This window comes from Macrobrachium nipponense, chromosome 1 (assembly GCF_015104395.2).
Source record: "Macrobrachium nipponense isolate FS-2020 chromosome 1, ASM1510439v2, whole genome shotgun sequence".
NCBI classification, from domain to species: domain Eukaryota; kingdom Metazoa; phylum Arthropoda; class Malacostraca; order Decapoda; family Palaemonidae; genus Macrobrachium; species Macrobrachium nipponense.
In genome coordinates, this window is record NC_087200.1 from 154,507,446 (window position 1) to 154,520,863 (window position 13,418).

Genomic DNA, 13,418 nt, shown 5'->3' on the forward strand with positions numbered 1-13,418 from the left:
AATTAATTGTCAGGTAAATCATATAATTATACTACAAAACAAATAAACATTTGAAAATTAGTACTGTCAATTATTTTATCATAAAATGTAGTGGTACCCTTATAGATATATATACATACACTTTTAATACTTCCAGCCAAAATAGAGGGAGAGAGTTACCACTATGACATAGTTATCTTGTGGAATGAGAGAGCGAGAGAGAGAGAGAGAGAGAGAGAGAGAGAGAGAGAGAGAGAGAGAGTTATCCTTATTTAAAAGAGTGAAATGGAAAGATGATTGTATTTCTTTAAAACACTATCGCATATGAATTTTTGTATTACAGTTATAAATTATTTATGTTATTAATTATTAAAATTATTATTATTATTATTATTATTATTATTATTATTATTATTATTTATTATTATTCTGTTAAAGATGATGGCAGCATCAGTGGAATTGATTTTATAAATGGTCTTTTCAATTCTTCTTATTATTCTCTTCTCATCAGGGCTGATATTTGCTAATAGCTGGCTGATGTTCATATCTTGGTTAAAGAAATGTTTTCTAAAATAATAATTTATTGATATGATAACAAAAGTGGTTAACAAGGCGTAACGGAATTCCAACGTTTCCAACCGTATCATCGGTTCATTTTCAAGGAAAGGTGAGCGTGAACTGATTAGAATGGGGTCGTTCGGCGGTATTTATTGTGTCCCAGGTGCTCTGTCTGATGGGCGCTGCGTTTTCATTGGCTGAACAGAGGATTAAGTCCCTGAGTCAAGCCGTCTTGCAGAGGTGGAAGCTTGCACTGCTCTTCGCGTGCGGACGCTGGAGACTGGGAGCGTAGTATTGGGAAGGTCATTGCCGATAGACAGGGGCACCTGATTGACCCGTTCGATCGGCTCTATGGTGCTGGCGGGCGGCGCCCTACGCGCCACTGTCGGGAGGAGTGAAGTCTCTTGAGTGGTGTTGAGGCTGGGTCTCTCCTTCCTGATGTGTAGGGCCTCCAAGAGGCGGAGGCGACGGTGGTCTGCCGCCTTATCGGTAATTCTGATATTAGGAATAATGTCATTCCTAGTTATCCCGGTATTGTGGACGTTTTTAGCATGATTATGGATGGCACCTTCCTGAGCGTGGCAGGATATCCTCTTCGAAAATCGCATAGTCGTCATACCAATGTAAGCGCGGGGCCATTCCCGGACAGGGCATTTTTGTACTGTAGACAACGTTAGTTTTCTTGAGAGGGTCCTGCATCACTGGAGCTGGGTTGTTTTTCATAATCAGGCCACTGGTCTTCTTGCTCTTGTAGTAAATTATTAATTTCACTTTTTTGGCAGGGTCTGTGGGGGAGACGTTCCTTTCTATGATGGTACGAAGGGCTCGCTCGTCCTCTTTGTATTTCTTATGAAATACTCCCTTGTAAAAGAGAGTGACGTCTTCAAGGGCGGCAGGACGAGGCTCCTGCTGATACCATTTATCGATGTTTCTGCGAATGCATTTAGTGATGTCCCGGTTGGAATACCCGTTGTTAATTAAAACTTGGGCAACACGTTCTAATTTAGTGTGCGTGTCCTTCCACGAAGAGCAGTGTGAGAGAGCTCTCCTGATGAAGGCGCTGATCGCAGTGCGCTTGTATCTTTCTGGACACTCGCTCTCGCCGTTCAGGCACATGCTCAGGTTCGTGTGTTTCGTATACACCTGTGTTACGAAGCGCTCCTCTTGTTGCCCGACGAGGACGTCAAGGAAGGGGAGGCGACGGTCACGGCAGTGTTCGATGGTGAAGTTGAGTCTGCTGTGGTCGTGGAAGGCTTGTCGCAGGCGCTCTATTTCTTCCACCGTGCTGGCGCTGATGAAAGTGTCGTCAATATACCGGACGTACATAGACGGCTTCTCGACCATGTTCTTTACTTTCGACAAGACACACTATTCACGATGGAGAACAGTATTTTATGAAGACGTTTGCAGCTGCCACCCAAATTTCCTTCAATCCATGCAGTTTCTTAAAGGCCATTTTGTTGTTAAACATTCTACTCATAAAGTGAGTAGTGTGCAAATGGACCAAGCACTTGAGCAGATGTACAATAAACCTGCTAAAGGCCATGGGGGCATTGTAGGACTTACAAGAAGGAAAGAGGCAGTAGCTCAGCATGATCTAACCAGGCAAGAAAGATCCCTGATATCGGCTTTTCTTCATGAGTTTTGTGGCCTGAATGATGAAGATAGAAATCTTGTCACAGGAAAAGAGACTAGTGATGAGAAAAACCAAGTATCTTTTAAACTGTATTAGTCTTGGACAGCAAGCATACGAGGAATTTGTCAAAACAAGGTTTAAAGATAAAGAAAAGAGTGTTTGATCCTATTAAAAAGACGAGTAAGGAGCATAACATATGCAAGGATTCCCCTGCTGATATACAGAAAGACACGAATAATGCCTTCCACACTACTGACATTGCTAGAGCCAGAGGCTATGATATCCCACAGCTTCTGGCATATGAAATAACATCCACCTCGTATTACCTAATTAAAGATGGCTATTTGCAGAAGTCCCTCAAATCAGATCTTACACATGTAATTAAAAAAAAAGACTTAAAGAACCAGCTCCACAGAAAGTACCTTTCTCAGACACTACTCATCCTACAGCTATTGTCTTTGATTTCATGGCATATGCTAGAAAATTATCAGTGACACAGCTGAAGCTGAAAACATTTGGTGATATGGCAGCTCACTTGTGGAAAATATTTTCTTGCATGTCAGCCACTTGCAAACGAATTGATATTGTCTTTGATATTTATGACCTAGATAGTATAAAAGACTGTGAAAGAATGCAGAGAAGAAAAGTTGATCCAATAGAGGTATCTATCAATCACAGTGACACTCCACTTCCAGTAGATATGGAAAGGTTCTGGTCATCAACCAAAATCAAGGTAAGGCTGCAATAATTTTTCATCAAGTGGTTAATTGAGAAAGTGACTCAAGGTACAGAAAGTATGTCCATACCTATACACTTTGGAGGTTCTCATGAAGATGACTTGTATAAATGCCTGAGAATCAGTTTTCAAACTGTTGTGCTGATGATATAATGTTGATACATATGAACCATGCCACTTGCACAGAATTATTCAAGAGAGTCATAGTGGCTTTACCAGCTACAGATGTTTTAGTAAGTCTACTGTACCACTTCAGTGAAACTTGGAAATTCAGTGGTCTAGAAGAGCTACAGGTCCTTTTTGGACAAGCCAACACCAAAAGGGCATTGCCAGTTCATGATTTAGTACTGAGAATGTCAAGAGCACTAGTTTCTGTACTTCCAGCTGTCCATGCACTTAGTGGTTGTGACACGACCAGCAAGGCTTCAACGAAACTTGCTGTATTCAAGGCAGCAGAGCAAGGTAGAATAGAGTTAATCAAGGATTTTGGAAGAAATAAAGAACTTTCTCATGATATGGAAATAAAAGTAGAGCAGTTTCTTGCCCGACCCATTGGTGGAGTCAACACAGATACATTCAGTGAGCCGCAATATTTCCTGTGCCATCATAAAAGCATTAAAAACAATTTTGAAAGACTTGTTCCAACTTCAAATAGCATACAGCTTCATATGAAGCAAGCGTTTTTGTAATGTTATCACTGGACAAATGCCACAAAAGCTACCATGGATATACTGAATCCACTAGATTATGGTTACATTTTCAAAGATAACTTCCTTGTACCACTTATTGTTTCTGAACCTAATCAACCCCTCGATTTTCCATTTCCATGCACCTGTAAAAAAGGCTTTAGGTCAAAGGTATTTCCTTACTGTATAGCAGACATTATTTGCTGTGAATTCTATAATAGTGATGTGAGTGGGCAGTATAGCAATCCACATAATACTGTAAGAAAGAGTCATAATGATTTGAAAGACAAAGAAGGTGATTTAATGGTGGAATGTGAAATGAAGGTTTGAGAGAGTGATTTCTTTTCCAAACAATTAATAGTTTGTTACACAAGTGTTTGATTTATTTGCTTAATTTTACTACCGCATTGTATTGGGAGACATAGATAAACATTTAGTTATGACTAAATTTATTTTAATTTTTTTTATTTATACCCTTATCTGAAAAAAAATTATGTCACACCATCCTATTATGTATTCCCCTATTCAAGACCTTTGAAATAATATGCATATTGAGTATATTCTGGTCATTTATTGACTTCTCATTTTTGTCAGGCGGCCATCTTGGATTTCAAAATGGCGGAAAATAGGCCAGTTATGAAACATGTGACCAAGTTTTTTTTGTTCATGTCCAAACAACCATTAAACAAGAACTGAAGTCTTAGTGCATACGTGACCGTACCAGGCTTCATGACGAATACTTTGCACTCAGTAGGAACCTGTTGGCTTTTAGGTATTTTGTGTGGGAAGGTGATGGGGGATGATCACCTGCATAATTTTTTACCGGTGGAATGTTGCCCCACTGGCCTTGGACATGCTTTCCTTGGACCAGTGGTGGCTGCTGTACGAGTTGGATAGCAAGATGGCAAGGCCAGCTCCCTTTGGGACAGGTAGTACCCCATCTAGATATCCGGTTGGTAGGAGACAGAAAACGGTTGGTAGGAGACAGAAAAGGATTGACTGGTTCTCCTCTTTTTCTTTCTTCCTTTCTTTTAAATAGAGAGTCAGAGTGCCATTCCCTATACAGGCTGGATGGACATGAGTGTAGGTTGGCTATCTGACTGGGCACCAGTCTTTTCATTGGTAATGATGGGATTTAAGTTCCCTCCTCTCCTGGCAAGGGGAGAGGAGAACTGACAACAAAGCAAACATGTTGATCATATTTACCTGTTTTATTGTACACTTCAGTATGGGTTCTTACAGACTCTGGTTGAGTAATGGTACACAAAGCCTTCATTTAATAGTCCAGAAGTATAGTAACTGCTACATCCCATATGTGCTATGAGCTAGAGGTACTGGATCCCTTCCTTTTGCTTCTGAACAGACAGGGAAGGCAACACCTCAGATTGGAGGAACCTACCAGTTGGTTCAGAGACCTCCTTCCATTGGGTCTCTTAGGTAAAGAACGAAGGTTTGCATTGGAACAATGTTCTTTACATGAATGGCCCACCTCAGCCACCCTTTACTCTGTAAGGCAAAATGGAGTGCATAGCAAAAGGTGGGCAGGGCTCCCCTCTGCCTGTCAGTAGTTTACTGTTTTGTCAGTAAGTTTGAATGGTTGCATTTGCATGCTAAATCTGTATGTAAAGAAATTCAGGTTAGTAACATTAGGAAAAATGCAAATCACTTAAAATTTTTTTGCTATTTTGTATAGTGTAGTGCATTTTTTCTTGGGCAAGAGAGCTTTTCTGTATTTTGTATTCGTTTGTGGTTGCACTTTATGGGGCTTACCTACTCAGCCTAGTATGTCTGACAAAAAAAAAAAGTGTGGTATTACTCAAGCTTAGTATTTTAATGAAAGTTTGAATGAAATAATTATAATTGAGTATAGAATTTAAAATACTGTACATGTTTATAGCATGCTGATAGTTGAGATCCTTGTCTTCAGAAAATCCCCAGTTTTATTACATTCAGTGTTTCAGAGAGCATTAAAGTGTGGTGGCAACTTTTGATTTTTTATTTGCATTGCAGCTTTTACCTGTAGAGGGTTAGTGCATTCTGTGCTCTTGAACTGGGACACTTTAGGCATTACTGGAGGGTGCTTGAAGCGTCCTTTGGGCTTCTAGCTGCATCCAATTTTTAGCCCCTCACTCTTCAGTTTTAATCCTACTGTCCAAGCTCTAACTTTTAACATCTTAGTGAAGTTGTGAGGTTTTCTCATAATACTACCCCAAGATCCTGGTATCTTTATTTCCTAGATCTCTTTCCCATGTACTAAGCGCTTAGTGACTGAGAGTGCCACAGTACTTGTCTTAACAACCTAAATTTCTTTGGAACTCTTTGTCTCACATACGCTCCGTCTCCTTTTTTTAGTAAAAAGGGAAATTTCCATAGTCTACATTAAATTTTAATTCGCCGTTTTCTATGGAGACATTTACAACATGTGCGTGATACGATGGATGACTTCAAGAATTTCATTGCATTAGCTCTTTCTTCAGAATGATAAATAAAAAGGCACGGTATTTTAAGGGGGGGGGGGGGGGGATAGTGACATCAATGCACCTCACGTAGGCATTACTAATGGCTCTTTGCATTGTTCCTAAGGCTTCTAGCTGCAACCCCTTACTTTTCACCCTCTCCTAACAGTTGTTTCAAAGTGCAACTGCGAGGTTGTCTTCCTGTTACTTTAATACCTCTTCTATGCCCGATATCCCTTTCAACGCTCCATGATCACAGGCCCCAGCTCATGGTCTTTGGCCAAAGTTTTAGATTCCAATTCGACATACGATTTTTTTATATTTTTATTTATCAGGTGGTTGGTTAATGATTCATGTGGTAATGTATATTCTGGAATAATTCTAACGGCCGTTATACATTGATAGGATCCTATTGTTTTCTTTTATGCATTTGTGTTTTTTATTCTTGATTGCATGGTGAATAAACTAGTCTCGGCAGTTGAAATGTCCTTTTTTTGTTATATGTATTATTTTTGGTTGGGGACGTCTCTGGAAGTCTACACCGGAGTTCCTTCTTGTTACACCTTAGTATATTATTATTATTATTCAGTAGATGAAACCTGTTCATATGGTACAAGCCCACGGAGGCCATTGACTTGAAATGAAAGCTTCCAAAGAATATGCTGTTCATTAGGAAGAATTAAGAGGAAGTAAAGTGAAATACTGAAAGAAGAGATCCCACATATAAAAAAATAGATAAATTGATGAATTGATAAATAGATAATAAATGTAAGAAGTATTAAAATGTAAGAAGAATAGTATGACGGTAGTAATGCATTGCGTTTTCGCTTGAGCTTCTGTAGTTCCAGTTGCACCACAAAGTCTGAGATGACTTTTGTAACAGAAGTTCTAGAGCGAGGCTCAGAAACTCCATATTTGTGCTGCTGTTCAGCGAATGGGGTTTTGCTCTCGGCAGGTAAAGGGGTTCAGGGATCAGTTGTGAATATGAAAGATCTCTGTTGAGATAGAGCTTATGTAAAAGTGACAGACGAGAGACCGTCAGTGAATGGTCCAAGTCATAACGGCTAATATTAGAAAACAGAAACCTGCCACCACTTGCCCACACTAGTACAAAGTAGTGCAATGGCACCATCGTATGTAGTTTATGTTTTATAACATTCCAGGAACGAATTAATGAATAAGTTTTAGAGCACTAGATAGGAATTTTAGTGAGACTTGCCTTATAACATTTAGGCCTCGGTCATTGTAAGTAAAATCCATGAGTCTTGCAGTTGCCCCATACGTGTAGGGTTTTAGCTGATAATTTGATTTTCAACATGCATAGTTTTAAGTATGTATGTTACTTGGTTAAAAGGATCTTGACTATTCTCTCAAGTAAAAGGAGCGCACTTTTTCTTTTTAAATGAATGCATTAAAGTGAACGAGCAATAAATGACAAATTTAAAACGTGTATTATGTAGTGCAGAGCTTGCGAGATTATTACTGAAATTCAGAGTACTGCCTGGTAGTTTGTTATAGTACTGAAATGCATTTTATAACCTGAGAAATCATTATTGATATGCAGTGCAATCTTAAAGATAAACACTAAGCTGCAGTAATGTATGATCAGAAAGCGTATAACTGAAATGCATTGTAGAGTCTAAGAGATTATTACTAATTTGCTTTGTATGGCATAAGAGATTTATACTTAAATTACTATATTAATAATAGAATGGATTGTATTTCCGAAATTTATTTATCAAATGTAATGTACACCTAAAAAAATTATCACTAAAATCTATTTTACTACCTGAGAAAATTATCAGCACAACTGATGTGCAGTGTAAGGTAGTTATTATTAAAGAGTGTATGTATCCTTAGAAAAAAGTACATTACTAAAAAAACAATATATTTGAACCAGTGGCAGTAGTACTTAAGACAGTGTATGTTTTCTCCTAAGTTAACTCCTTTAGGAATAACTGCTAAAAGGCAATGTATGGACGAAGAAATTAGCAGTGAAAGACCGTGCGTGGCTTAAGCAGTTAGTATATAAATAACATTAGTGATAGTCACTAAAATGCAGTGTATGGCCTGCGAGAATTTTTCTTGAAATATTGTCGAAAACCTGAGCAGTTATTACTAAAATGAAGGATGTTGCCTTAGAGATTTCAACCTGGATTTTATGTAACTAACTGCTCAGGAGATTGTAACTACAGTGTAGAGTAGAGCTTGAGAGATTAATACGGTGGATTGAGAAAATAGTACTGAAATCCAGTGTGTGGCCAGGGAGATTAGCAGTAAAAGGCAGATGTAGCCTAAGAAGTTATCACTGCAATGTAATGGAAAGCCCGAGAAAATTCAGATAGAAATTAGCAGTGAAATTAAGCGTGTTTTGGAGAAATTAGCACTAACAAAGTGTGGCCAGAGAAATTAGTCATACTTCAAGTCATTGTGCGACCGGATGGATTGGTATATTGGTATTAGATGGCACTTTACAACATGGCATAGTAGCAGTAAAATGTAGTATGCAGTTGAGTGAATAACGCTACAAGATATTGCATGCTTTGAAAATTTAGCAGTTAACGCTGCTATAAGGTGTGGAAAATTAGAACCAAAGGCTGTTCATAACCACCGAGATTATTGGTCAAAAATAAATAGATAAATGAAATATGTAAATAAAAAACAGAAAAATTAACACGCTTTTATTAAAATGCAGTAAAAAGTGAAGATTATGTTTTTGAGACACCAGGATGTTCGTACAATAATCACGTCTATAAAAATAAAGCGTGGACGCCAAACATGTAAGGAAATGCTACAAGAAAAGAAACATATCTGTGTATTTCTTGAAGCATTTCTTTCCATGGTTGATGCCCTCAGTTTTATTTTTGTAGACATTATTAAGTGCAAGAAGAAAATCCTGGTGTCTCAAAAATTTATTTTTCCCTTTTTAGCGGATTTTAATGAGAACGTGTTTTAAAAAATGTTTTTATATTTTTTTTATTTCATACTTTTGGTTTGACAGACATTATAATCGATTTATGATTGTAGCTAACGAAATTGATATCCTGTAGCTAACGAAATTGATATCCTGTCGAGCCAAAGAAGGTTTGAGAAATCCAAAGAGTTTCATACAAGTCCTGAGATAAGGGGAGAGGTTACTGTAGGGTTACTAGAGGAGGTCACTGCCGACCGTATTTGTACTTGATATTAGCAGCAAAAGACACTGTGCAACCTTTTGAAAGTAATACATAAATGCAGTGTTGAGTGAGAGAAATTAGCAGTGTGTGTGATCAGAAAATTAGTACAAATAGGTAGTGAATAGCTCGAGAAATTAATTCTAAAAGACAAATTATTGCCTGAAGCCTGAGGAATTAAGTAGTAAGGTGATTAACCAATAAAATTATCAGTAATAATCTGTTTGCAGCATGAAAAATTAGTGTTGAAAGGCAGTGAAACGCTCGATAAACTAGTTCTGAAAGGCAGTCGATGGCCTTAAGACCGAGTAGGCTACCCCTAGGCAGAGACTGGCCTGTAAAATTAATTTGAAATCAGTGTGCTGCCTGAGAAATCTGCACTAAAAGCATTGTATTGTCTGAGAAATCATTGGAAGAGAGTGTAAAACCTTTCATATTAGTTGTAAATGGCAATATGTTTTCCAAGATTTTTTTAACGAAAAATAATGTATCACCAGAGAAATTTGAACGTCAGTATGTTACTCGAGTAACTAGGACTAAAAGGGAATGTATGGCCTCAGAATGGCCTGAGAAATATATGTGTAATAATATAATATATAAAAGGCAATTTCTGGCGGTTTGTCTGTCTGTTTGTTTGTTTTTTCATTTGATTCGCTATGCACGCCCAGACTATGAAAGCTAGGGCTACCAAATTTTTGCTATAGACTCCCTTCTCCCTTAGGAAGGTTTTAGTCAAAATTCGAGGGCCGTTTCTAAGGGGGTCATAACCCCTCTTTATTCATACCCCCCTCATTTCTTGCAACTTTCGTAGGTGACAGCTAGGGCTTCCAAAATTTTACCATAGACTCCCCAAGCATCTCAGTGGTGTGGTCGGTATGGTGCTGGCGTGCCACCTCCATGGCTGCAAGTTCGATTCTCGGGTACTCCATTGAGGGGTAAGAGATGTGTATTTCTGGTGATAGAGGTTCACTCTCGACTGGTTCGGAAGTCACGTAAAGCCGTTGGTCCCGTTGCTGAATAACCTCTGATTTCATGCAACGTAAAAACACCATACAAACAAACAAAATACAAAACCATAGACTCCCCTCTCCCCCAGGAAGGTTTTAGTCAAAATACGAGGGCCGTTATCCAAGGGTTTCATAACCACCTCACTTCTTACAACTTTCGGAGTTGACATCTATGTATAAGAGTTTCTGCAAAAACAATCAGGCTCCTCACACTATGGGGACCCAAAGGCACCCTCAGTAGTAAGGGGGCAACCCCCCTTGGAGTGGGGCCCGAGGGTTTCCCACAATATTAGGGGCAGGAGGCCTGCACCCTTTCGACTTACCGACCAGTGGTGAAGGGGATCTTAGCCTACCTACCCCGATCTTGCTAGGGGAGGGCCTCCTTCGGGAATTAGGGCCCAAAGGGTCAAAGATGGGCCAATTAAATTCAGATTTGGCACCATTAGTTAACATAAATGGCTACAAACGCTGTTAACATCAGAGTTTAACTAGAGGCTGAGTTTTATCTAGGACCAGCCTAGCAATGAAAATTTTTCCGAGCAACCTGTCGCTACATGGATGCGCCTGCCGTTGGTCGGCAGTACCTGACTGATCCGGTTATGCAGTTGGCTGGGGACAGGTTGCTAGTTATTAATGGAAGGTGAAATGAGCAGTAAAATTAGTACTAAAATACAGTGTTTGGCATGAAAATTCTGACTTTAAAGGAGCTTATAGTTAAAGGAAGTCTAGAAGGCAAATTACTGCCCGATTCATTGGTATTCTAAGGCAATATATGTCCAGAAAATTTGTCTGTAAATGTTAGTGTATGGCCAGAGAAATCAGTACTGAAATTGGATGTATACTATTGCAAAGATGAACACTGCAGTGACTACTGAGTGTAGTCTTTGTTGACTAGTAATCACTGACGTTTATTGGGGCAATGTTCTTGGCCCACTGCATGTTTTATATACTCACTATGTGGTTTCATCGAGGGAACAAGCTTGTTACTTGTGTAGTTGATGAGGCTGTTTACATCAATTTCATGTCGTTAGTGTAGGCATGTAGTTGCTCTTAATAGCAATTTAGCTAAAATCAGTCATGGTGCAGACTATGGGGAATGTATTTGAACCCTAACAAAAATCCAAGTATGGTTATCAGTAGGTCTAGGATATTTGATCCCCAACCCAAATTTTTCATTGGCATTGTTTCTCTTATTTCATGCAACTCATTCAAATGCTAGGTGTTCTTAACTGTAAGTTCACAATTAAGAATTTAACCGATCTACTATATTTTCTTCAAAGGTGTAAAATATTTTATTATGAAAGTTTCAATATTTTTGGTGACCTATCTGAACCAAGGAAATGTTTGCATTCTGCCATGGCTTGAATTTAGTTTTCCTCTTGGGTCGTTAGCAGCTGCCTTGCTTCTTAAATTCTTGGGTTAAAAACGTAATCTTTCTTATTGTTTTTAAATTATCTCTGACACTGTCATTCGATAAACATGGTTCGCAATCAAGTCTATACCACTTACCATATAGTACAAGATATGCGATTATTTCTAGGCCTGTGTTTTTTTTATTAGGTAATTGGAAAAGGAGATATGCAGTATAAGGAGTTGGTGTTAAAATGATGTGTATGTCTGGTCATTAGCAATAGAAGACAGTTTAAGATGTGAGAAACCAATCATTTAATAATCAGAGTACAGTTTAAAAAAAAGCAAATTTTAGCAGTCGATAGACTACAGAAGTGGTTTTGAAATACATTTTAGGGCCTAAGAAACGGCAAGGACATGGCTGAGATATTAGCACTATAAGGGGAAGGCAGTGCTTGAAAAGTTAAGAATTATAGGCCGTGTAATGCCAAAGAAATTGGTATTGGAATGAAATGGGGAAATTAATTTACATTAATCTAAAGCATGAAAAATAATTTCTTAAGTCCAGTGTATTTATGAGAACTGGTGACTATATCCAGTTCAAATATATTTTTCCAGTTTTTTCCTTTGATGAACTGTCTGTAGTGGCTGTTTGCAAAAATATATTTTGCTTATGGTTATTGCAGTATTTAGAAGGCTTCAGTTCTGGATTAATTTATTTCTATATTGGTTTTCAGTTCTTATTAATGAAATCCAGTTAAATAGGCAACACTGCCTTTACCTGGCGGAGGATTGCTGTTGTTGATGTTAGTTTGTTTGCTTATTTTGATCTGCCGATGGCCTTTGTCGTGTCTTGCGGCTCCTGAAATATCCCTTTATGTGACTAAGTCGGATCATTGTTTTCCCTATGGATTATATGCTTTGGCTCCTTCCTAGAAAAGAAAAATGATCTTAATATCTTTTTTCCACTGACAAATGATTCACTTGTCTGTTCTTTATGGCATTTTTCAATATCTAAAGACTTCATTTTCACTATAACCTGACCATTTTCTTTTTGGTGTGTATCTGTTCTGTTTAAAAAACCGCAAACTCTCAATAACATAAATTTTGTTGGAACATTTCTTGATCTCATTCATAGGCTGTTTTTTAGTGCAAGACATTTGGTGTACATTGTCAGTCTGTACATTAAAAAATGTCAAAGAACTTTGGCCCAATCTTGAGTCTGATCGTGTGTATAAAAGTTCAGTCACTCAATTTTTACGAGACTTATTGCTTATTTTCCATATTAATCTTCTAGTGACGTGGCGTAATATGCAGTTTTTTTTTTTTTTTTTTTTTTTTTTTTTTTTTTTTTTTTTTTTTTTGTAGAAAACGACTCGGGTTTTCAGGCATGTCATTAATCCTCTTTGTTGACAAATAAACTTCCCTCCGGGCACTATTAGTGCTACAGTAGACAAAAATAACATGAATAAATTCAATAACGGTTGTTGCTTTTCCATTACAACATTGATAATTTATTGTGCGCATGTTTCTGGCAAAAAGTGGGATCATCAAAAGATTTTGTAAGTTGGTAACATTTTATTTTAACAAGCAGTGAATCCTTAGACCTTTGCCCATACACAAGGAACCAGGAGCTTAGGCAGTTGAAGATGAAGAGACAGTGATTGGTGTCTTTCAGAAAACTCATCGTTAACGATGCTTGCCTTGACATTCAAAGTAAAATTCATGCAGTCTTATTCGGAAAGGAAAACTTCACATTTTGTTCTGCCAAACACAAGGCGTAAGTCTTGATTTTGACATTGATATTCATTATAGGTAACATTAATTGTGACTGCGT